This window comes from Anopheles stephensi, chromosome 3, assembly GCF_013141755.1.
Source record: "Anopheles stephensi strain Indian chromosome 3, UCI_ANSTEP_V1.0, whole genome shotgun sequence".
Taxonomy (NCBI): domain Eukaryota; kingdom Metazoa; phylum Arthropoda; class Insecta; order Diptera; family Culicidae; genus Anopheles; species Anopheles stephensi.
Window position 1 is genome coordinate 88622176 of NC_050203.1, and position 24238 is coordinate 88646413.

A 24238-nucleotide genomic window follows, 5' to 3' on the forward strand; every position below is an offset into this window, starting at 1 on the left:
GGAATCACATGAATGTCGGGTATATGTTATTGTTTTCTCTTCTGTTTAAATTTCGCATATCTTAATATCCTGCCACCACCCTACAAACTCTATGTCACTAGCAGTTTCCGGATTCTGGGTAGTTTTGTATTTTTTACGAAAAAAACGGTCCTCAACAACTCCAGCTTCGCTCTTCACTCGTCGCCAACCATTTTGTTTTTTTTTTTCATTTTATCCATGTCACTAGCCTTAAAACACGTAGTGGGGAACAAGTGTGCCAAAAGCCAGCAACCGGAAAAGCTGCCATAATTGTTTCATGACACCTTTGTAATTCAATATTAATTTGCACAAACACACACACAATCAGTACTTGCTCACAGCGAACGATGTTGAGTCCGGTGCAACATCGTGCGTATCGTTCCACAAGCAAAACGGTTGAGTTTTAAAATTCAGAATCCAAAGCACTCGAACTCGGATCTATGCAGCCTGGAAAATGGCGGACCAAATACACCAGCATCAAGGGTTTTTGTAAGGGGTTGCATGAACCAAACAAACTGCCTCAAAATGGAGTGCTACCAAAATCATTTCACAGTTGCTGGAAAGGACGGTCCGGTGGCCGAGGCGACAACGGCACCGGTCTTCACACGGCAGTACCGGGGTTCAACTCCCATCTAGACCGTCTTCCCGTACGTAAGGCTGACTACTTTTCTACGGGTAAAATTAAGTCACAGAAGGCCAGAAATGGCAGGCCGAGACCTTTCGAGGTTGTAGTGCCAATGAAGAAGAAGAAGAAGAAGAAGAAGAAGGAAAGGACGGGCAGTTTTAACGAGATGCAGCAATATTCACAATATAATGTGCATAAAGTACAGCCGTGATCTCTCGAGAACAAATGGGACCCTGTGTAAGCTTAACAAGTCCTACACCACACAGTAAATATCGTGATGTTAATGTTCCATTTTTAATGCAAAATACAAGAAAGCCGGAAAATAAAAAGCTTTCATTTTGTACCAACATTTCCCGAGATGGACATTCTGTAAGTTCACACTACTCACATATAATCGAAGAGCGATCGATCAAAGATTGGTAACTAAAGCATAATTAGCGATTCTTCGAATTGCAAGCAAAACCAATCACCAATCACACGAATTTTTTTCGGAAATTGGACAAAAAAGAAAATAGTCTATTGTTTTGGGATGCACATTTTCTCGCTTTTTTGCACTGGCAGCAGCTCGCAATAAGCAAGAAAGGCAATTAAAACTTGCGGAAGAATTCAATTAACTTTTGATTATCACTTGGACGCATGGAGTTCGTTTTAATGTTATTTTGCACTCCATTTTGCTTTTCTTGTCTAGAGTGGGGGAAAATACAGATAATTCTTATTATATTTTAAATTGTTTTAGACTGTTTTCAGACCATACTGATACGTCCGTATTAATTGGAATAATATTAAAAATAACTAAACGGGCTGTCACCGAAAGGAAGGGTAAGGTTTAAACCTTGATAAAATAATGCTCACACAAGCAAACATATCATGACAACCATAGGTAAACATAAGCCACATCAGCATCAATAAGACCCGTGAAGCATACAGTTTTGCACTGGATGGCCATCAATTCGGGATACGGTTAGCACATGTTAATCATGAAAAGCCCTCATATTGAAATCGGTACCGCATGATTTAAGGGAAAACAAACCAAAAATGAAAGGCATACCGGCACGCGGGCATATTTCCCCACACCGAAATAAGTCGAATCGATCAGTCTCAGCTAGCCCGATTGAGGTGCATCGATGCGTGCACTTTTACGAAGTAATGTTCACCATCATCTAACTAGAAATGGTTCATCTTTAATGCAGCCATTAGGATAAAAAGCTTCCAGCTAAACGGCGGACAAAAAAACCTACAACATTGGCACACCGACGATGGACGATACGATTGATTCATTGCGCTTTCTCTCGAACCTTTTTTCTTCGCAAGTATGTGCTTCGAATGTGTGTGTATTTTAGGTGTAGTTCGTGAGTTGTAAAAATAAATTTCCCATTTCTCACTGTTCGTGCCGCAGGGCGTGTAGCGGTGGCATGTAGCTGAAGGTGATTTTTTTTCTTATAGTTTTGTGTACCGCGTATAAGAGCGTCACGATATTTCGATATCACAACCGAAACAGTGAAAGCACAACTGACTTCAACTTCGTCCAATCGAGCAGAACCGATGTGAAGGGATATAAAAATCTCTCCCCGAAATGTGAAATTTTCCGGTGATTAAAAATATATTGCATTTGGTACCAACCAATAAGAGAAAAAAAAACTGCCCAGAAGATTAAAACAAGAATTTTTCGCAAGTGGGGTGTGTTTTCTTTTGTAATTTCTTTATAACTTTTTTGGGGATCGATCATCATCACATCTCACGCGAATTGTTGAGCTGCTGTTCAGTGTGATCGTACGAACTTAAGGCATTGTGAGATGGTCTATGCAGGTGAAACACAGAAAACAGATACGGAGATAAATAAATTGATTCATTTCTGTTGGATGGACATCTATTATGTAGCCTTTGTCCCGCTCCAACTTGAGCTTTTTAAGGCATCCCTCACACCACATTGACACAACGCGAGCAAGAGGAACAATTGGACAGAAAAACTGTGAAAAGATAGAGTAGAGTTAAATCAACCTACGAGCTCCCTAAGTTCATAGACATGCAACGGTTTTTTATCAAAGAGTTAAACTTTCGTGAATAGAGTGTCATGTCAGATGAAAAGTGGCAACAAGAGCTTTAAATCGATTCCATTTCTCCCAGAGGCTTTTATTTATCTAACTCACTGTTTGATGAAACGAAACACGAAATAAGGCCAATAAGTTGTTGGACATGCAAAAAAAGAACATAACACTCTTCAAAGATTAGCTCATAATTCGTCCTGATTTCAAAAATATTATAAGCCATCCTCAGGCACTACATACAACTTAACATGACAGAAGGGTGACTCACGCTTCCTAAGTACCGCAAAATCCGACTCCAATCAGTTCTGATGATTTTTCATTCAGCGACCCTTGCCAACAAACCCTTGCGATAACACAGAATATGCGAGATTTGGGAGTGAATATGTATTTTTCCACACCATCCCCATCACCTTTAAGTTTTTTTTTTCATGAAGGACAGCCTGGCCGTATTGCTATCACCTATAATTCTATCGTACAAAGATTCAAATCGATCCAATCTGTTGGCTGCTACAGATTCCCCTTCACTTTACCAAGAACAAGCCCCAAAGACAAAGAAATTTTGACTTGGAGGAAACAACACGGGTGCCGGTACTTTTTAACCTCTTCGCCTCCCTTGCTTCTGACCACAGTGAACCACACAAAAGAATCTCGAAGCTCTCGATAGGAACGACGACGATGACTACGAAGACGACAATATCAGCATGATGACGTGGTTTCACTTATTTATACCTACTTATGAACGATTCTGAGCTAAACCGCACACTGATTCTTTCAAGCGTATGAATACCCTCACAGTGGCAAACCCACGTGAGAGTGCGCTTGCACACGTACGCACACATGCACCTGTTTGTCCGGATGTTCGGTCGTCTTAAGTTACCCAATTTCTGTGACTAACCTCCCACCAATAGTGGAGCTCACCATGGTAACCTCTGTCGGCAGATTATACACACCAGTTAGCACGATCGCAGCTACTCGATTCGGAACTGTTGAGTGAGATGTGATCTTGCCAGCAATCGAACCAAAGCTTACCCACAAGGGCATCAAACTCATCCTCATTCCCTACATTCACTCGCAATACAATACTCTTTCTTGTGCGACTCGGAGGAACAGTTGGCAGAAAGGAACAGTTTGCATACTGTCGACAGGCATTTTGTCGTGTATATATGCGGGTATGGGTATGTGTGTGCGCGTGATTTGCTTCCGGAGAAGCATTGCCCAAAGCAGGAATTTTCGAAGCGTACATTCTTTTGAGACTACGAGATACATGGACAGAAATTTTCTCGCAACTACTATAAAACATGGAATGTCTATGATTTCATGCTGTAGAGGGGGTTGATTGGCGGTCGGAAATTTGTGGACAACAAAAGTTAAGTCTATTGTGACGCATGACTGAGGTCTGTGGGTATCTCCTGCATTGAAGATATTAATGATTTTACAAATGGTTCAAATATTGTAACATGTCTCGAGAGTACATATTCTCAAGGATTGATTTAAAATTCATTGTTTCAGAAACTGCTGTCAGAATACTGTGTATTGCTATAGGAACTAGCATAAAGCAGGTCATTTCCATCGTCATTTAAAAATAGTCTTTAACAACGATCGCACAAACATAAAAAGAAGCCAAGCAAATCCTTGGGACATATTCCAAAAAAAACGTTTGCATTTATAGGGGACGACCAGCATCTTGTGTTTTGTTGTCCATTTTATGCGCTTTAACGAAATTAAATCCTATGCATCCGTCATAGGTTAATGCTTTCCAAAAAGGAACTTTCAGGAAAAAGATAAAGAGAACAAGACAGAACCCAATCCTGAATGAGCGACAAAGAGGCGTTGAATATAGCGACTCAACTTCCAGGGATCAGTGAAGGCCTAAATATTTTCCATTCACTGTTCGCATATTGTGTAATAAAATACAGCCAGCAGACATGATCCTGTTCCACTCCTAAATTTTTTTCTCGTTTCACACTCTTTCTTGATGATTTGGGATAAATTATATATACTTTTCTGTTCTCAGATGGCAAAAAAAATTGCCATTAAAGGATTTGCTGTCACTGCTCCTGGTACTGTTGCTGCTGCTGCAACAATCTCACCATCACTCATGCGTCCGCCGTTCGTCATGGGCAATGCACAGATGCGTTTCGATTCCTCAAATTTTCAACATGATCGATTGCGCATAATTCCCCAACCAGTAATGTTGTTCGTGTCTGGTTGGCATGAGGTTCATCCTGGGTTGGGTGGAAGTGACTCCGATTACCATCACTCCCATGACCACCAGCAGTATATTTGGTTATTAAATAAATATTTATTTACACGTACTGATGCGCTTCGTCATTGTCCTTTACGGCTACGGAAGAAAAACAGATACTGTGATATAGACCCACCCAACCCAAAATGGCCAGCAGTACTTTCAAAGCTTGTTCGAAACATGGCACTAACATGGCAGGCCCATCAGGCAGCCAGCTAGCCCACCAATTGCTTGAGGGATATTTACGTTCGATTTCGATCAAACGCGTCACGCTCGAACCCGGAACGCCCTTGTATCATTCGCGTGTGGTTCGCCTTTTATGTTAGCAACTGACGCCCCATGGGATCAATCGGGACACAATGGACCCCGTCTTCCGTGCCTTCCTCAAAGATCCCTTTCGGGAACATAATCTCATTATACCGCCCGTAATCGATTACCGCAGACACTCGCTCACCCGTTGGTTCATCCCGAGCGCGAGATTCGGTGGCTTTGGTTACCGATCAGATCGAATATAAATGGCGCCGGAAAGATGGCAATAATGATGAAGAGAGCTTTTCGCAGCTTACTCCAAACGATTTTCTTTTATTTGTTCCTTTCATAGCTGCTTCTTCTTCAGCAGAGAGCAAAAAAACTGTACAACTACCACCCAAATGAGGCGGTTAAAAGCATCATCCAGAATCCAAAAGTTTGGGAAAATTGGAAAATAGGACTTAAACAAACTGGTTGGAGCCTTTTGGCGAAGAGAAATTTAATAATTTTATACCCCTCCCATTTGCACTATACACTGGTTGTCCATTATACATCTTTCCCTTTTTTTCGATGGTTCAAATTGGACCCTTTTAATATAAAACTATCTTTCCTCACATCAGATAGTTGTGATTTTCAATTAATGTGAGATATTGGTATGAACAAAAAATATCATTTTCTTTTTTGGTTCATAAAAACCCCATTCAAATCAGTATTTTTTTATCCTTCTCTTGTTCCGCGTATCAACACACATACATGATTTTTTGGCTCTCGTAAACATTATGGATGGGATGGGAGGATAATCATACTACAGCAAAAAAACACGCTTTCATGATTATTGAAAATACTTTTCAATCATCTTTTACCTTACTTTCACTCCGATCGTACTTTTATTTCGATCTAACGGCCTTAAGTCATTGTTTGAAAAGAAGTAATAATCTCTTAACAAACGCATTTAAATTGTTTTTATAATTGAAAACAGATAAAGAGATAAATTGAAATTCCTCTTCTTCTTTGGCAGTATAACCTCGAAAGGTTTGCCATTTCTGGTTTCCTGTGACTTAATTTTACTCGTAACTGGATAGCCAGTCCTTCGTAAGAAAAGACGACCTGAAAGAGATTTGATCTCAAATTCTACCATGTGAAGACCGACGCCGCTATCGCCTCGGCCACCGGACCGAACTAAAGTACAATTCTGGCTCCCCAAAAAACATCTTATTATCAATATACTTTTATGTATATGCTCAACTTTTATACATACACTCAATGTGTATCATACCATCTTGTATGGAAACGGACGTCAACACAATTAGCTTTTCATTTGCCTCTTCGTGCACGTTTGTTTCTCATTATTGAAAAAATACTCAGCATCTGCCAGACATTCGCATGAAGTTTCATTAATATTTACGGCTGTTTAAACGGTTTCATCATGAACTAATTTCCCCTGTACGATAGCCATCCAACCACTAGGGCTATTATCGGCCACGATTATCGTAAACGTCATATGACATACCCACCGCAGCTTCACTCAGTCTGCTACTTTTCCCAGGGTAAGAAACGGGTAGGATGAAAAATTGTGTACCATTTTTGACAATCACAAATTAAACAACCGCAGCGCCAACACTAATGGTAATAGGTTGCTGGTAAACACGCTACCCGATGCGGAAACGCATAATCTCGCATAATGACCGGGTGACCGCAGAAATGCACCATATTTCAATAAAATACTTCCTCCTGCTGGGCCCTCAGAATACCTCGAAAAGCGAATTTGGCTATCGCTTGCATACCGTACATGCGCTAACTATACAGACACACATATGATGAAAAATCAAACTTGACTAAACTAAAAAAAAATAATTAACTGCAAAACTGCATTTTCCGAAGCGATATGTTACAATCCACGATACAACTGACATCTGTTTGCTGTATGATTTGTTATTTGAATTCTTCTATCTTTCCCTTATTTTACATGGAAATTGTGAAGTATTATAAAAAGTCCACAGACCGCCAAAATGCGATTAAATTCAAATCAAATAACATCACAACAGCACCAGAAGCAAATTATTCCAATCGGTAAATCTGGATAACCGTTTACACTGGGATAAACGTTTCTAATTTTCCTATCCTTTAAGAAAAGTCGTTTCAAATCAAGAGCACGGTCGAAATCAAATCAAAGCGTTAATTCAATTGCCTTCTATCTCACCATAAACCTTTTTGTCGTGATTTCTCGTGATATTCTCGAATCATAATGACACACACCCGTATCATCTTTTATCGCTTATCTTCCAAAGAGTGATCCATAAGCGAACGCTCGCCCGAGAATGTAGATCGGCACACACCCAATTCCCAGTAAGTTTAAAAAAAAATATTTCACAAGCGATTCACACTCTGCTAAGTGATAAACACTTAAAATCTTGTCTGCAAACTTTATATAATCTGGTAAAATCGTAAACGTAGTTTGCACAGCATGTGATGTGATACGTTCTATCACCTATTACGGCGATTATCCCAAGAATATCCTTATGTAAACGAAAAGCTGCATCCTTACTGATACTGATGATGAAGTACGGGTAACAGATGTCATAAAGTTTCTAAATAACCGATCACAAGTATAAATCAATGCGGTTAATAAAATCAGAATATCGTAAATTTTGATTCACCTAGAGTAGGATCATCCGGTAATACGTATAAAAAGCGAATCATATCCTGGAATTTGTATCGCTTTGCCCAAAGACCCTCTCCCTGACTGTCAAGTGGAATTATTTATCCTTAAAATACCAAGGAAAAACTTGAACAGTGAACTCGAACAGCAACAACACACCCTTGCGCAATGCCGCAAAATCGTTGACACTAAGCCAAACAAACCAGCGTTTCTTGAACGAAGATGCAAAAACAACAAAAAGCATAGTGGAGGTAAAAAAGCAAGAGTAAACAACACGGTGCAGAGCAACCAACTGTACAGTAATAAATAAAGCAAAAATGCTTCATTCCTCGACTTCGAACGACCAGAGCGATTGCTCCCGAGAGGAACGATTTTAAAGTTGCTTCATCAAGCGTTTTCCTTCCTTTCTATCCACTTTCCGGGTGGATCCGTTTGCTTTTCGCACTGTTGAATAAAGTAAGAGTCTTCTTCTGTGCCTTTCCCCAAACCCAAAAATAAACGTTGTGAAACGGATGATTAAAGCTGCTGGAACTCGATCGCTTCTAGGGGTGCTTTTTCAGAACTCCGGTTCAGTAGCCTAGAACTACTAGCGAGATGCAACGCAGCAGCAGTAGTACGTATAGTGCATCGGTTAAAAAATTGCAGTACAAAATAAAAATTGGACGCCCTGCACACGATTTGGAGTGGTGATATGCTTACACTGAGCGGCCCCTGCTGGTTTTAAAACGGCCAGCAAATGTTCAATGTTTATTGCTGTTGCTTTTGGTGCGGTCTTCCTCTTGCCATTTTGCTATGAGCTTTTCTTAAAACAGGTGTAAAAACGTACTTTCAAACACAGACACTAAAACAGATACATAAAACCACGCGAGTGCTAAAAAAAGGCAACACAGAGATTCAATGTGCTGTCGTACGAGCTTATGGGAATTGAGACCAGAGTATTTATGAACGTGGGGTGCTTTTTTCGGTGCTTTAGCTCAAAGTCCGGAGCAGGAAAGGTCTCGACAGCTGGTCGTGCTGTGCGGCTGTGTGAAGAATAAGCTTTTAAAGTTATGTTCTTTAATTAACCATCAACGAAAACTGCATCCAGATGGGCAACCATCTATAACTACTCATTATCTATCTACTTCTTGGACGTGTGTGTATGTGTGTGTGTGAGAGAGAGAAAGAGAGAGAGAGAGAGAGAGAGAGAGAGAGAGAGTTAAATCACGATGCTACTACAAACGAAAATGTTGACAAATCTGCCAACGACACCCATTCCGGCAACACACAAAATAGGGGCTTGATTGTAGATGAGGCAAACTCGTCTCGATTTGCATAATTTACCTTCCCAACATTAGTTCCTAGCTGCTGGTGGAGGTTGATAGAGTGGTTGTCACCTACATAAACTAAGTACACAGTGGATGAGGCCTTAGCGCTCAATCGATCGAAGGCAAAACCACGTACTAATGACAAATACGCTAACACCCCCGGTCAATTTTATCGAGTGGGCTTTTGGGGATGTTCGGATTAAACACTTCTAAAGCTGTGGAAGTCCTCCAATACTCACAACCAACCTTGGTCCTATATTTTAAAGAGAGAGCCTGAAATACATTGCAAAAACCTTTCCGTAGGAGACGAATGAAGGCGACATGAAAGGGCGATAAAAATAGCGGCTGGATGCACATCATCAGCATTCATCAATACGGCGATGACAACATCATCAACTTTTCGGAGTATTACATCGCGCACAAGTGCAGGCACCCGCAAGCACGCAATATTACGCGAGCCAGTTTCGCAAACGGCATACTATTCATCACTATCGAAATTATACCCCATGACCGGAGGAAGCTCGGTGGAGAGATGTTCGGAAATGAGCAAAAGGCGGGATGTACACACCAAGAACAACATGATTGGTGGATTCGATCATAAATTAACATTTCCAACTTCCCATCTTGGGGCGCACTGGAGGGATGGTGCAGATTGGCTAATAACCACATCAACGACAAGATAAACCGTCATGATCTGACGGCTGATTTGCAGGGCCACACAGATAAACACTCAGGTGATAAAGGAAATGAGTAGCGTGCTACCATAACGACCAACGATGATGGATTAATGCTTTTCCGGGTTTTTCGGTGCAGGTGTACGGAATGTGTTATGCAAATCATGTACCAAACGATGAAGATGAATTACCAACTTCATCGGCACGTGCGTATTACGGTGTTGTTTATGTCTCGGAGATGTTCGCTGCAGACCGACGAAGGTTCGGCACACATGCTTTCTGGTGAAGAGTAGCTCTGATTGCTCCACTTCGGTGTGGGTAGATTTTTCGCTTGCTAAATGAGACAGAGGACACGCTGCTTCGACATTCGGATCAGTAGACATTAACTGCGACGTTAGTAAGTTATAACGATGCACGTGACTTTAAGCTGAGATTAAAGTCTAACGCTAGACATGTTCTGATTCTTCTTACCCTGAGCGGTTACTTAAAAAAAAATCGCAAAAATAGGTCAATATATCTACTCTGTTTTCATTGCAAAAGTCCTTCACTTGACAAACAGGTTAATAAAAATATTACGAGACTATAAAACACCGTTACTCGTCAGGGTATGAACATCCCATCCAGGGCGAACAGCACAAATAAAAGCATTTTTTCCTGCTGTTCGATCTAGTTTTGCATGGGTCACTAACGTAACATTCGCTTCGTAGACTTTGCCTGTCCACGTAAATAGATGCTCTCAGCACTAGTACGGTGCGAGTGTTTCGCTTTTTTCCACCTTCTGGCAAAAATTTCATCTAATGCTGATATTTTCCTAACCCCAGCATCGCCATTTCCAGTGCTCCAGTTTATTCTTATGCTTCATAAAAACGACAGCCACCGTCAAACGTGCACAGGTGTACTGGGGATTCACCTTCCTACGTACTACTACCACGGGGGAAGGTAATGCAGTCCCGACGACAAATAGTAACGACAGTTCATAAAGTAAAGGTACACTATGAAGACTGCTTTTTCTGCACTCACAAACGTTAAGGAAAATTCATTTCCGCCAATACTAACAACGGCATGTCCTGTCGTTTGGCGACATGCTGGGCCTGGAAGACATAGTGGCCAAGGAACGTCCGCCAAAGGTCCGCTACAAAATGCGACTACAAAAATTTAAACAAAAAGATACAAAACGGAGGGAACGGTGCCGAAATGGTATGGACTAAATTTAATCATGACTAGAAATATATTTTATAAATCAGACAAGTTTATTTAACTGCAGAAGTATGAGTATCGGAGCATGGAATTTGAAGAATTTTTGAAACAATCGATACGAAAGGGAATCCCTCATTTACGCTGGCATATCTTAAATGCAGATCGACGTACTCACATATGAAATCGTTTGGAGGTTTTAATCCCGATCACGTTGTCGTTAACATGCAACAAGAAAGATTCTCGATCGGGAGCGTGTAAGAATTCGCACCGAAAGCAATCTCAAGAGCTGCAACTGATCGAACCATTACTAACCTCAATTGATTACTCGCGCAACATTTCGATGGTCGATCATTTTGCTATTTAGAACCCGACAATAAATATATTAAGATGAACTCGCTAAGATGAACTTCTCCGTAAACGTAAAGGTGACCGAAAAACAAATAAACATAATGGTCACCCATATTTAAAAGCCCACTTTACCAGTATCCCCAGCCACACACCGTAATGCGAGAATGAAAAACATGTTTTTACATCGTGAAAAACAGGCAACAACATAAAATCCAAGATGAAGTTAATGAAACCAAATATTTTCACAACACCAAAAAAGGCATCTGCGAAAGAAAAAAAACCCTCAGGATTGCTTCACGTTATCCCAATTATTAATGACATGCCAAAATAAATCGCGACCACCGCCGAGAGGCTGGATATAACCACCTGTCACTATTACTGTCGTAGAGCATCACGTTCGTTCAAATGAAAATCCCAGAATCGACACGAACGACGACGTTCCCCACACTCCAAAGCGCGATGCTTTGGTTCGGTGTAATAAAAATCATGTTAACGCCTCATTTGATAGTAATAACAGCCGCACCATTCTCTCACAGAACTGCTATCGTTATGCGTACGACATAATAATAATGAACTCGTTAGCGCCGGCTACAACAGCACAAAAACCACCACCTGATAAAGCGTTTAACCATCCGGTGTACGAATTGGTATCCTGTCTTGAATCGAGAACTGGAAAACAGTCAATACAACCTTCAGTACCTTGACTTCTAAATTGAATGCGAGCTACCTTACCCGCCTTCAAAGCGAGACTCTCATTTCCCAGTGCATGGGGAAAAATAAAGAAGATTACGGGTTGGTCTTGTTTTAGATGATGCAATACTTCTATACGCTGGTGGAATTTCGCTCAATGGGAGCATACCTAGCGAGGCGTTCGGAAGCTGCTAGAGCACCTGATAGATCCTTGAGTTCGATCTAATTACCACCGAACGATACGACAACGCAAACCTCCCCGGTTTGGTCCACACGGGCTCTTCCACAAGAAAACTATTTTTAAAGCTTAATTTATGTCTATGACTTGGTGGCCTCCTCTTGGTCGACCCAGATGTTTCTACCGTCCTTAACGACTTCCGAAGAAGTAAGCTATAATTAAAAGCTAACGTTCACGAAACTCGTCGTTGTCGATCTGATGGGTGGTTTTGCTGTGATGGATGGATATAGGTGGGAATTTATAATAGACAATACACAACACCAGCTTCGCACGATCGCAGCAAACCTGCACATATATGCACAGGTAATGCTATTTTTCTGTTCCGGTTCTCTTGCGATGTTCACCCACGTCGCTAAGAATCCGTGATAGACTTGACCTATAAATTTACGAAGCAATCCATCCCACAAACATTATTATGTGTATACTATTTTCTCATAAGCTGTTCTCTTGCTGAGGAGCTGCAGCAGTTCCGCTTTCACCGACGATGATTTCTCATCGAGGAGGTCTTCTTGCGAGTGTGAATCTGTTTATAAGAAATAGAAAGCAATGAGATGTACATGTAAAACACACCTATTCCTAACAATCCGGGGATTTCTCCCATTCGCTGTTTTATTTATTGCAAATCAACCACGAGTGACTCTTGGAGTTTTAGTAATATCGCTGTCGTAGACTACATGATTTATGTATGGGAGTTGCAGTTTTTTTTAATTACTGCACTCGGACAATCTCGCCTTCGACGCGGATTGTTGACATACCAAAGCAGCGTTTTGGCTTCTGGCAAGTTGTCTCGACTTTAAAGTTGCGTTTCATTATAACAACTTTTTTTTATTCGTGCGTAACGCTCTAGAATTGGAACAAAACCTGATTTTGATAATTTTATAGTCTGTTTTGGAGTTTGCGATTCAGTCTTTGCTGTGAGCAACCTTGTATAAATAACATTCTTAAAACAATCATCAAACCATCTCTATCTTTTAACCATCTAAAGCTGATATTATTACAAAAAAACCCTGAGAAATGAAACCGAGCTCAAACGTCATAGTTAAAAGAATTACAAAGACTTCATGATCGTTTTAAAACAATGCCAAGAGAAACCACTCAACAATAATTTATCCTCACCGGCAAAGAAATTTCAAAAAACGCACGCTTTAACGCACCATCTGTCTAATCAGTCATTTATCAGGAAACTTTACCAGCTGCAACTTTCTGTGCATTCTTCAGCGAATAAGCGTAAGAAAATGGGAAGCTTCAACAAAGCTCTACTTACATCGGAGGCCAAATGCAATGTTTCTATGCTCTGGATGGTCCTCGGAGTTCAGACGGAGTGGCAAAATAGTTTCCGGGGAAATATGAACTAACACACGAATTAAGCACCGTACCGATTACGGCGTACTATCGCGTCCAAGATAATAACCGTAATAATAATGTCGTAAATTATAACTAACTCGCAATAACCTGCCCGATAATGATCGGTGTGGGTGTTGCCATTTATGCCATTCTTGCGTGATTGCATGATCGCTCCGCTCTGCTCTAATTAAAACTGTGCCACGTTCTTCATTTCTTCGTTCTGTCGCGAAGTCCTTTTTTCCACTGCTGCTGCCACGACGATTACCAACTACGGCTTGAAGGTGGCTGTTGCTTCGTGAGGTAATTTCTTCCTTTTTACCACTAACGGTATTTTACGATATTAAAAGGACTCACTTTGCCATGATACCAGCCTTTTGCTCCTTCGCAGAACCACTCGCTTCAAATGAACGGAACAAAACCATAAGCAAGCCGTTCTCGATGGGATACCATCGTCAACCCAAGATGACAATGACCATCGCAACACAAAAAAGAACAAACGCTAATAGCGGTCCATAACGATAAACATATCTTCCGATTTAGATAGTACCCATTCCGTTTCTGCTACGCTACGGATTTCCAGCCGTTTGTCCAAGTATTCAGCGCCCGAGAGCGCACAAGACAGGACCACTCAATCTTCGAGATTTTGCATCGCTGAAAGCATGCTGCAGCAATTTTCAAGTGCATACCAAAAGCTGTGGTGCTGTGTGAAGCATACATTCCATTCGCCCGCTTAATGCATCCGACGAAAGCCGAAACCGAATGATCCGCCCCAGTTCCCCCAAGGGAATGCAAGAAAAATGGCAACTCCGCCGACACGACCGCTATCCATGTCCCCCGACCGACATCATGAAATTCATCCCCGGTGCTGGCCATCATGAAATTCATGAAGCTTGTGTTGGAGCCGCGAAAGAAGCATCTAATCAGTGTCTTCGAGTATGAATGGTATGTCTGCTACGAGTGGTTCCAGCGTTGATACCGAATAATGCAAGTATGCTTGTGCCATTGGGTCGGAAAAATGAGCATGTGTAGGGAAAATAATCTTATTTTGTTGAAACGTTTTCTGCCCACTGCCAGCATCTTTCCATCTATGTAATTCAATTGATGTGCTCATTTACGGCGCAATGTGAGTGCAAGCGCACAACCGAGTGTTACAGAGTAAAATCCAAGGTATCTTTTGCATCCAAGGTCAGGTTTTGCTGCATCGAGACACAAAATCCGTCTTTTTCCGAACCCGATACATCCTGTGCGAGCGTATTTGATCCGTTACAGTAAAAAAATAAAATCGTTTTTGCGTCATCTTACATAACGCATCGAAACGGGTAAACTTATCAAAATAGGACACCACACGTCACCATTATAAGACATAACACTCGAGCTAAATTTTAATGGCTCTACAAACGTAATAGAAGCTGGTGATGTTCAATGAAACGATGGGACGGTAAATATACATCGATCCTTTTATGCACCGTTTACGTAATACCAGGAAATGGGATGATGGAACATGGTTAGTGAAGCGAAGGAGCTAATCGCAGTCGTTCGCGACACCATTACATAATTTCAACCGTCGCCGGGTGTTCAAGAACGCTTCCCTTATTTCAGAACAATGAGATGTAAGCACAAACAAAGCTATTAAAATTTGATTTCAATATTCAATGATTGTAATGCAATGCATTACACTCCGGTACACGGCGAGATTGTTCTATTAGAAGTAGAATTAGCATTTCACTGCATGTGCGATTCTGATCCTGTAGCAGGTCCTACATATTTCGATGTTAAAAAAGGCGAGAAGGTATCATTTGGGGACGAAAATTTTATGCACTTTTTTCATTTTCCTTTGTCACCGGATGTCATCTTCTTCGTCATCGGGAAGAAAAGTTTCTGCCGGAGCTACTTGTCCGCTATGCATTGATTAGAGCTAAAGCATAAAAGTTGTATCACACCAGAATAAACTGTCCCCGTATCTGCACATAGTTCATCTTGCCAAGGCTGCGGTTTGCAAGAATAAAAATCCAAAAGAGGACAAGTCACCAGGAGCGAAGGACATACAACAGACAAAAAATTCTCCAGTTGCCAACATGACAGCACATACAGACACACGTAAGAGATCAAAAACCTTAACGTCATAAGCCTCTCAGTGCCGAGACGGCAGCAAAGAGCCACACATAGCACTCGCACAGCCGGTGTACATATTTCCACGGGTCGATTTCTCGGTACACGCTGATGTGCAGGTGTGCACCGAGCTTGCCACTTCGGTGCCATCCATCCAACTATGGGAACAGCACAGCACACACCGACACAACGTTGATTAACATCCTCAGACAAAAGGTTGACATTGCGATGCACACATGTCAACCGATTGTTGGCGAAAGTGATTAATAATTGGTTTTCGGAATCTATGATTGAGGGCTTGCGGTTATGATTGATGGATCGTACGATGCAAAACTATCCTAGCATGAAAATCGTAACCCAGTTTTCCGACGCTGCAGCATTTTAATATACTATAAAGGGTGCTATCAAGCTTGTTGCCACTGAACAATCCAATGGTTTTATCTGCGTTTCCGGTGTTCTTATGCCATTGTTCCGATACAGGTTATAGGTTTCCAGCGCTTGGTTCCATCGTTGTGCAATGAATAAATAATGCAACCAAGTGTCTCTCGTGTGCACTTACTCTCGTGTGTGTGTGTGTGTGTGTGTGTGTGTGTGTGTGTGTGTGTGGAGGTGGGGGGATGAAATCTTGACGACAACCTGGTTAAGCTGGGTGTGTGAGAACTTGGTGCCAAAATATCATCCAGCTACTTCATTCCTACCTTCTCTCCTCCGTATCAACTTGACGGCTTCTACCGCATAGGGAAAAGCGAACCTTATAAGCAATGCATCGAAAAATGTGAAACCTGTTCACCCCACCCCGTTGTTGCCTTGTTGAAGCTACTACGAACATAGTGAAACTGCATTTACCTGAAAATAGGAGCTAAAAAAGCACTTGTTGTACGAACACGAATAAAATGGGGAGAAACAAAAAAAAGCAACCCCCTTCCTAGCCAATCCAGTTGCTGGTCCTCTCAGGATGGTCCTCTTGTTAGGAAAGCGAGAACAGCGTTTGTGGATAGAATTTCAATACATTTCTTCTCTGAGTATTATGCTAAACGGGATATTAATTTTGCATCGAGGTAGCTGCACCGCGGCCATATTTTGTATGCTTCGTAGGTTTTTGTAAAACAATAGTGTCTCACGAGAACACCGCTTTCGGTCGAAGTAAGTAATTGTACATACGAGAGACATTGGTGCAGAATCCATTGGAAGCGAACTAAGCGTACCGAGTACATTAATCATAATTTTAGGGATTTTCTTTTTTGTGTTGAGCCCCCTTATTCTAAAACAATGTTTTGTGCAGGAAACACAGTCAAGTATTGGAGCCGGGAAACTAAAGGGATACACTATAGTAGTCATTAATTATAAACTAAAGCCATTTTTGCCTTTCGGGTCATGTATAAAGAACTGGCAATACATGGAATAAAAGACACTGTTTGAATAACGATGGAAACAATTTTCTGTCTACGAATTATCTTTAAAAGATATATGCAGAGTATTGCCCAAAGGCTCTGCTTATAAGGCAATCACTTGTAGCTTGTGCACACTAAGAACGATACAGAGTAACATACCATTATGAGCTCGTTACACATTAATAGACAAGTAGTAGAGCAAATCATTCATTACGTCCCAATTCATCGTACACTTGTACCCATCACGGCGAACGAACAAATTGAACCTTTTGCTCTCGAAACGACATCCGACCGAACTAATCCGGCTTGTGCAATTTGAAGCTTACAATAATTTACATCTACTCCCTGAAAAAACTCGTCAACTAGTTTGGCAAAGAGGTTTCGCTTTGTATAAGTTCTTTTTTCTGGAAGATGTCCGTACCTGTTCAATCGCCATTAAAAGCGGACCCACAACGGAATTTTACCTTTTAGCCCACGAGAACCACCAGAAGAGGTCAACATTTAATGCTCTGTGTCTCCAAAGCGATCTGCTAGAGAGTAAGAACCAAATAGTCCGCAGTAGTAAGAGTAAGTCGGCCAGGAAACTTTTGCCAATCCTCTATATCGACCGGAAAGTCACCGTAAAACACCAATTCGTTTGCCATAGGGAACCGATATATTTATTGCTATTACTAAATAACGACATTCGAGAATTTTACTTGTTCTTGCTTTGGATGTCTCTTTTTGTTCAGGGTGATGGAAAAAGCAGCTATTTCCCTGTTTTGGATGGGTTTTATACGCGCGGGCATTTAATAAACTTCTTTATACCCTGTCCCGTCCAGTGCACGCAATTTCCACAAATCTTCTGCCAAATGTGTAGAAATAAGTGTAGTGAAGCGGTGTACTTCGGGCATAAGATGGCCACCGCGGACTAGAATGCAAGCCAAACATGGAAGGAACAACAATCTTTTGACCAGTGCTGGCAACGATTCCACCAAAAACCAGACTAAAGACATTAAAGGAAGTACGGAACAGAGATGTAGACAACTACCAAACATTACCCTCCGAAAGCAAAGCAAAAAAAAGTTAAAGAAACTGCCTGAAAGCTTTCGCCAGCTTTACCAATTCTTCACGGCCGAGAAGTACCTTTTTGCAATCTCTCTTCGTTAAGCCACAATTCCGCCAGTTATAGTCATCTTCATTACCTGTGCATGAGGAGGAGGTAGTAAGAAAACGAAACGCAATCCAATACAATCGCGGCGAAATTCAATACCTGCTACTTTGAACTTCCGGCCGATAAAAACACCCTCATCCCAATTGCTGAACCATATGCAGCCCGGAAACCTAATCACCTACATTATTGGAGCCACTATACCATGTGCTTCGGGATCCGGATCAGAGATTGCGTTATATTTTTGTTTACCTTTCCTATATCTCTGTTTCCTTTCCAAAAAGGGAAACGGACTCCTGCACTGGCATTCATAGTAGAAGAAAATTGCCATCAAAAGCCCTCGCTGCACGAAGTTAGACTCTCTCTCCGTCGTGTGCGGCAAAGAAGCACATCAAACGAAATGTGCATATCGAATGTTTTAACATCATTCTCTACTGGAGAAACCAGCAGCAAGTGATCCATAATCCAAATCATTTGAAAAATGCCGAGAGTACCTAATGCTTACTGGCCGTCCATTTGCTGCATTACATAACAAGACCCTCTACTACACTTTGATAATGTACGAAGTACACCATTGCGGCGCGAATTCCAGCATAGTCCTTTAATCATCACCAGCCAGTTAAACCATTGAATGGCAAATAAAAGCCAGAGCATCAGGCACCACACCTCGATGGTTAATAGCCCTTGCAGTGTATAAAAACAAGTCATATCACAAGGTACCTGTAGCAGTAGTAAGACCAAACAAATACCAAGTATTATGCTACAACAAACAGACAATGAGCGAGTGCAATGCAACGGAATTGCAACCCACCAGAGAAAAGGTTCCGCCATGCAGCAAGGGACGCGATGCATAAAGAATGAAACATTAGCCCGGGTCATGGCCTTTGATGCATCGTGCCTTTTTTACTGTTTCAGTAACTCGTTCTCTCTCCCACTCCTCCTCCCTCTCCCGCGTATAAGTTTCGGAATTTGTGTTTCCTAAATCTTTTCACCTGTGCCGGACGCTGGACTACTCGAGTGGAAAATTGCTAACCTTTCCGGGGGAGGAATCGTTTCTCCTTCCGACTGGTTTTGTCCCGAACGTTACCATGTTTTCGGTGGTGATAGTTTATGGTGCCATCGATTGTAAAGCACCGAGTCCATCGTGCCTCTATTTTTGTTTTGCTTGGGTCGAACTTAAGTTAAGTGAAGTGTTCAAGGGAGGTAGATGATGCATCTGGATGCTGCATAATCAGTAGACCTGAGCAGTAGCCCAGTTACACTGTAAATACTTAAGGTTTTTAAGGGGTTTAATTTAAGTTTAAGGAAGGCCAGTGAGGTGCAATACACCATAAATCTTGTTGGTTCTTTTCACAGAAAGCATTGGAAGTTGAAAAATCAATACAGAATCCTCCCCTTATAATATTTCAATCTTTTTTCTCAAAATAACACTTCTTTAACAGCGCTTTCCAAAATATACAATTATTTATAAACCTCACATTCACGACGAATCACTATCCATTAGATCGTGAAGCATGGGCAGCTCAACTTTTTTTTCTTCCTTGGCACTACAAGTTTGAAAGGTCCCTGCCATTTCTGGCTCTCTGTGACTTGGTTTTACCCGTAGCAAAGTAGTCAGTTGCGTACGGGGAGGCGGTCTGGATGGGATTTGAACCCCGGTCCTGCCGTGTGAAGACCGGCGCCGCTGTCGCCTCTGCTACCGGACCGGTCCATCAGCCCAACATCAGACACAAAGTAATTACAAGTACCTCTCCGACTGTTATTTTGCCACCAATAACCGGTCACCAGAAAGAAATTGTATACAGATCAACAGTGGATTTATTCGGACGTATATCTCTCTAGAACAATCTCACCAGCGCGCTATAATCAAACACCAATTACAGCTTGTTTCAATCGCTGCTCCAACAAACAGAACAGATTTTCACAAGAACGGAAGATTGGAATGGATCGATGCGATGGTAAAATCTGCTTCGTCTGAAGAAGGAACCCTTACATACACAAAACCTTGCTTGCGATAAAACGACGGGATCGAAGTCCCACCTAAACACCCGGGTCGGACAAGGCAGAGAACAAATCAAACCAACGGAGATAAAAAAAAAGTCAGTAAGAAAGACGTTACCGGAATGATTTATTCGGTTAGCGTTTAAGATCCTTCCTTGAGGTTGCTGATGTGATCGAATGCGCACCAAACTTTACTTTAAGTACAGGAAGGTACACCGCGGCAAGGTACGATTGCTGTAATTGGTTTCCTGCTGTTTCTGCAATGGTTTTCGAATGACGAAGACGAAGTCTCGAGAACGAGGCAAACACATAAACTCTATTCCCATACAAAAGGTATCTAGCATTCAAACGAGTGAAGATCGATTGCTGCATGTCAAGTGCCACGCTAGTGATGCACGGGAACAGCACAGTCACTCCGTGCAACGGGTGGGTGAGATACATACTCAATTTTCGTTTTATTTTGTCGTTCCTTTCGTACACTGAATTTCTTCCAAGTTTTCCAGCTAAACTTACTACAAAAATGGTTCATTCGTCTCGAGGAATGATTGTCACTTAGGCATGCTTTTTTCACCGATTTGGATACGCATCTCCCATCTCCCGATGTCCAAAGCAAATACAACCTCGATGTGAGAATAAGGACCACCGTACTTGGCAGTACTCCTTGAGAGGCAGACTGTAACGCCACCTTCTAGAGGACATATTGGTCCTATTTCGTGCTTTTAGTTTAAGAATGCTTCTCCAGTTCAGTTACTCTAGTGAGTGTCAAAGTGATTTATCGTCGCAAATATACGGCTACTCGGGATTCTGGTGACGTTTTATGAAGTATGTGAGTGGAGCCACCGAAAGAAATGTAGCAGAACACTTTGAACACTTGAGTTTTTGAGTGATCGGTAAAAATTGACTTGTCAAACAAATCAAGGATGGGTAAAGAAAACGTTATTACTTACATGGATGACATTCACATTCACAAACACTTTTCTTGGTGCAAGGGCTTGGACCAAGTTTGTTCAATGCATTTAACAAAGATGGACATTTAATGGATGCATTTGTCTTTGTCACGTATCCTGATTGGTAGTGAGTAGCATAGTCTGGGTAACCTTCGAGAGCCTTTGTTTTTTTGACCCAAAATTACTGAGCAAATTATTTAATAATTTTATTAACAAGCACATAAAACCATTGATTTCATTTCACCACAAATTTCACCGTTACTCGACCTCACACATATAATAAATTCACATGTTCCTTTTTGAAACAACAAAGTGAAACGAAAAACAGAGGCAAAAGCGTATATACACAGCTCCAGCACAGAGCTCCGTATTCGGATTGGAGAGGACCGCATAAAAATGCAGGCGAGATAAATATAGAAACCAAATGATATTGAACCACAAACCGACTGATCAAAGCAATGGAGTTGCAAAAAACTGAAGCATTAGTAGCTTCTGCTGCTGCTGCTGTTTGTGTTATTTGTGTACCTAACCACTAGACTCTATTTCCCTGAACGATCACAATTGTTAAATCACCATCCAAATTTGTAACTCAATTCCCATCAGTAATCTCCCAGACGACCTTCGGAGAGGAAAACTACTTTTTCCCGAGAACAAATGTTTTTTTGCAACAATTAGTTTGTGTTTCATTCTGAAAAAGCTGTTCTGATGGTCCACAGCGTCTACGACTTACAACGTTTCGGGAGCTTCACAATTTACAAGCCGAAAATCGCCTCACGTACGAACATAATTCAATTCTGCAAAAACTTTCACTCGCTTTCTTTGTCCTATAAGATTGCCAAACATCGTTTCTTTTCGTTAAAGTTAAGTTAAAATCAATCGATTATCTAACAAAAAACTCGCCAAACGAAAACGGCTAGTTAGTAATAACAAGCGACCGTTGGTATTGATTTTTAAAGGGATGCTTAGTAGGGAAGGAACACAATTATTTGGGTTCATTTGCAGTATCTTATCTCATATTCCCTAAAATAGGTGTCCATATCCTTAAAATTATTTAAGCGCTATTTATTTTAAGGGCTAGAATACATGGGGCGGTCCGGTGGCCGAGGCGACAGCGGCGCCGGTCTTCACACGGAAGGGCCGGGGTTCAAATCCCATTCAGACCGTCTCCCCGTACGTAAGGCTGACTACTTTTCTACGGGTAAAATTAAGTCACAGAAAGCCAGAAATGGCAGGCCGAGACCTCTCGAGGTTGTAGTGCCAAAGAAGAAGAAGAAGAGGAAGAATACATTATACATGGGGAATATGTTTGATTTTTTTTCTTATAAAGACCCCTCAATTCCACCAAGAAATTTGAGGTGTATTCCTTTCCAATGCTTTCGGATCTGAAGCCTCCTTCTCCTACCAAAGGGTTTTTTCTATTTGCTTAACGACTCGCAAACGCAAATTGGTCTCCTTACCTTGAGCAGGCTAATCTTCGATCGCTTCCTCAGTTTTACATCCGGTAGCTTGAATTTTGCGTAATTGCATAAGCGGAACGCACACAACTGAAACACTCCTTCTCCCCAAAGCGTTCTAGGGTGCACTTTTACATCGCATAAATCATCCGTTTCCCACAAAAAACGGAATTTACCCTCTTTCTAGACACAAACTGCCCAACGATCGTATGCCTGACCTTAATCATGAAAATTGGATTGAATATTCATGTGGTCGCATAAAAGTAGTCCCTCGATTGGTTGGTGTTTGTGTATGCTTTTCTAACATATGTGTGGCGTGTGCGTCTACAAAACCTATTCGTGACACCGTATGAGTGGGTTGGTAGTTTTTCGGGGTGTGTGTTTTTAAGCCACTTGCTAAACCACACCAACGCCAACACCATAAGGCAGACACCAGAGGCTGGCAAACACAACTGTAGCTACGTCGACGCCGGTCTTAAGCCGTTTGTTTACACGGTTACTGATTTCGAGCGAGGCTACGGGTCTGGGAGAAGCGAACGGTATTCATGCTTCGATAGCAACAATTGGCTTTGATGATGAATGAATTGGGTTGGATGGATTGGTGCTGGTGGAAGTGGGGCAAGAGTTAGACAGGAAGCAAGCAGAGCAGTGCTGTGTGTGAACTTGAACATGAAAAAGGGGTTTACCGTTTACAAGAATAAAGAGGGCATTGAAACTATACCGGGTGAACATAGTTAGGGTGAGTGGGTGGCTGGTAAGTGAAACATCCACATGTTAAAATTTGCGTAATTGTTGGAGCGCAACTGCGTTTCCTGGAATTCGTTGGCCCAGTTCGAGGCGATAAAAAGGTGAAAAGTACTTAATGCTCATCTGCACTCCCTCAATCGCGCACGAGACTCATAATTGAGTGGCGCGATAACATGCAGTCGCAAGGACAAGACAAATGAGATGGCATCAGGAGGTTGACGGCATTCTTTGATGCTGTTATGATGAGTAAACAGCAAGCCAAAGAATGGCCAGATAAAGCCAACTCGGCTGCAGTTCTAATGCGGGATGATCGTTTAATTTGATTCCAGAAATTAAGCCAAATCCATAAATTGAATTCGTTAACAATTCCGGAAATGTTAAAGAAAATCGAAATTTCGCGTCCATTACATGATGGTTAAATATCTTTAAGAGATTATTCCTTCCTTTCCAAGTGGCACAATTTAGTGTATTAGTTCTAAGTTGACTCACTATAATAGGGCGCTATAATTATCTTCCACCATCAATATGAAAAACAAAAATTCCATTCTATATTCGAATGAAAAAAATTATATTCACTTAAATTCTTAACACTAACATCTTCAACACATGCTTTAAAAACGTTCCTTTTGCTTCTCTGATGTGAACAACGAATGTTTGAAACAGTGCCAAGTGGATTGTTTACTTTCAATGCATTTCCCTACTCATCTCCCATCTACAAAAAGCGCGAATATGGAACTTTTTCCAATCTATTTCATTTCCGATGCTTCCTCTAGTGCTTGTCAATTCTGCGCCAGATTATC

General features: G+C 41.5%; 2 protein-coding genes across 16 annotated transcripts in view; one reads left to right on the forward strand and one right to left on the reverse strand.

The window, feature by feature from the left end:
* LOC118514156 (rab3 GTPase-activating protein catalytic subunit) overlaps positions 1–24238 on the reverse strand; it is a 106885-nt gene that overhangs the window by 67068 nt on the left and 15579 nt on the right. The window lies entirely within an intron of this gene.
* Positions 1–24238, forward strand: part of LOC118514157 (leucine-rich repeat and fibronectin type-III domain-containing protein 3) — a 96847-nt gene that overhangs the window by 58714 nt on the left and 13895 nt on the right. The gene's annotated exons all lie outside the window — the stretch shown is intronic.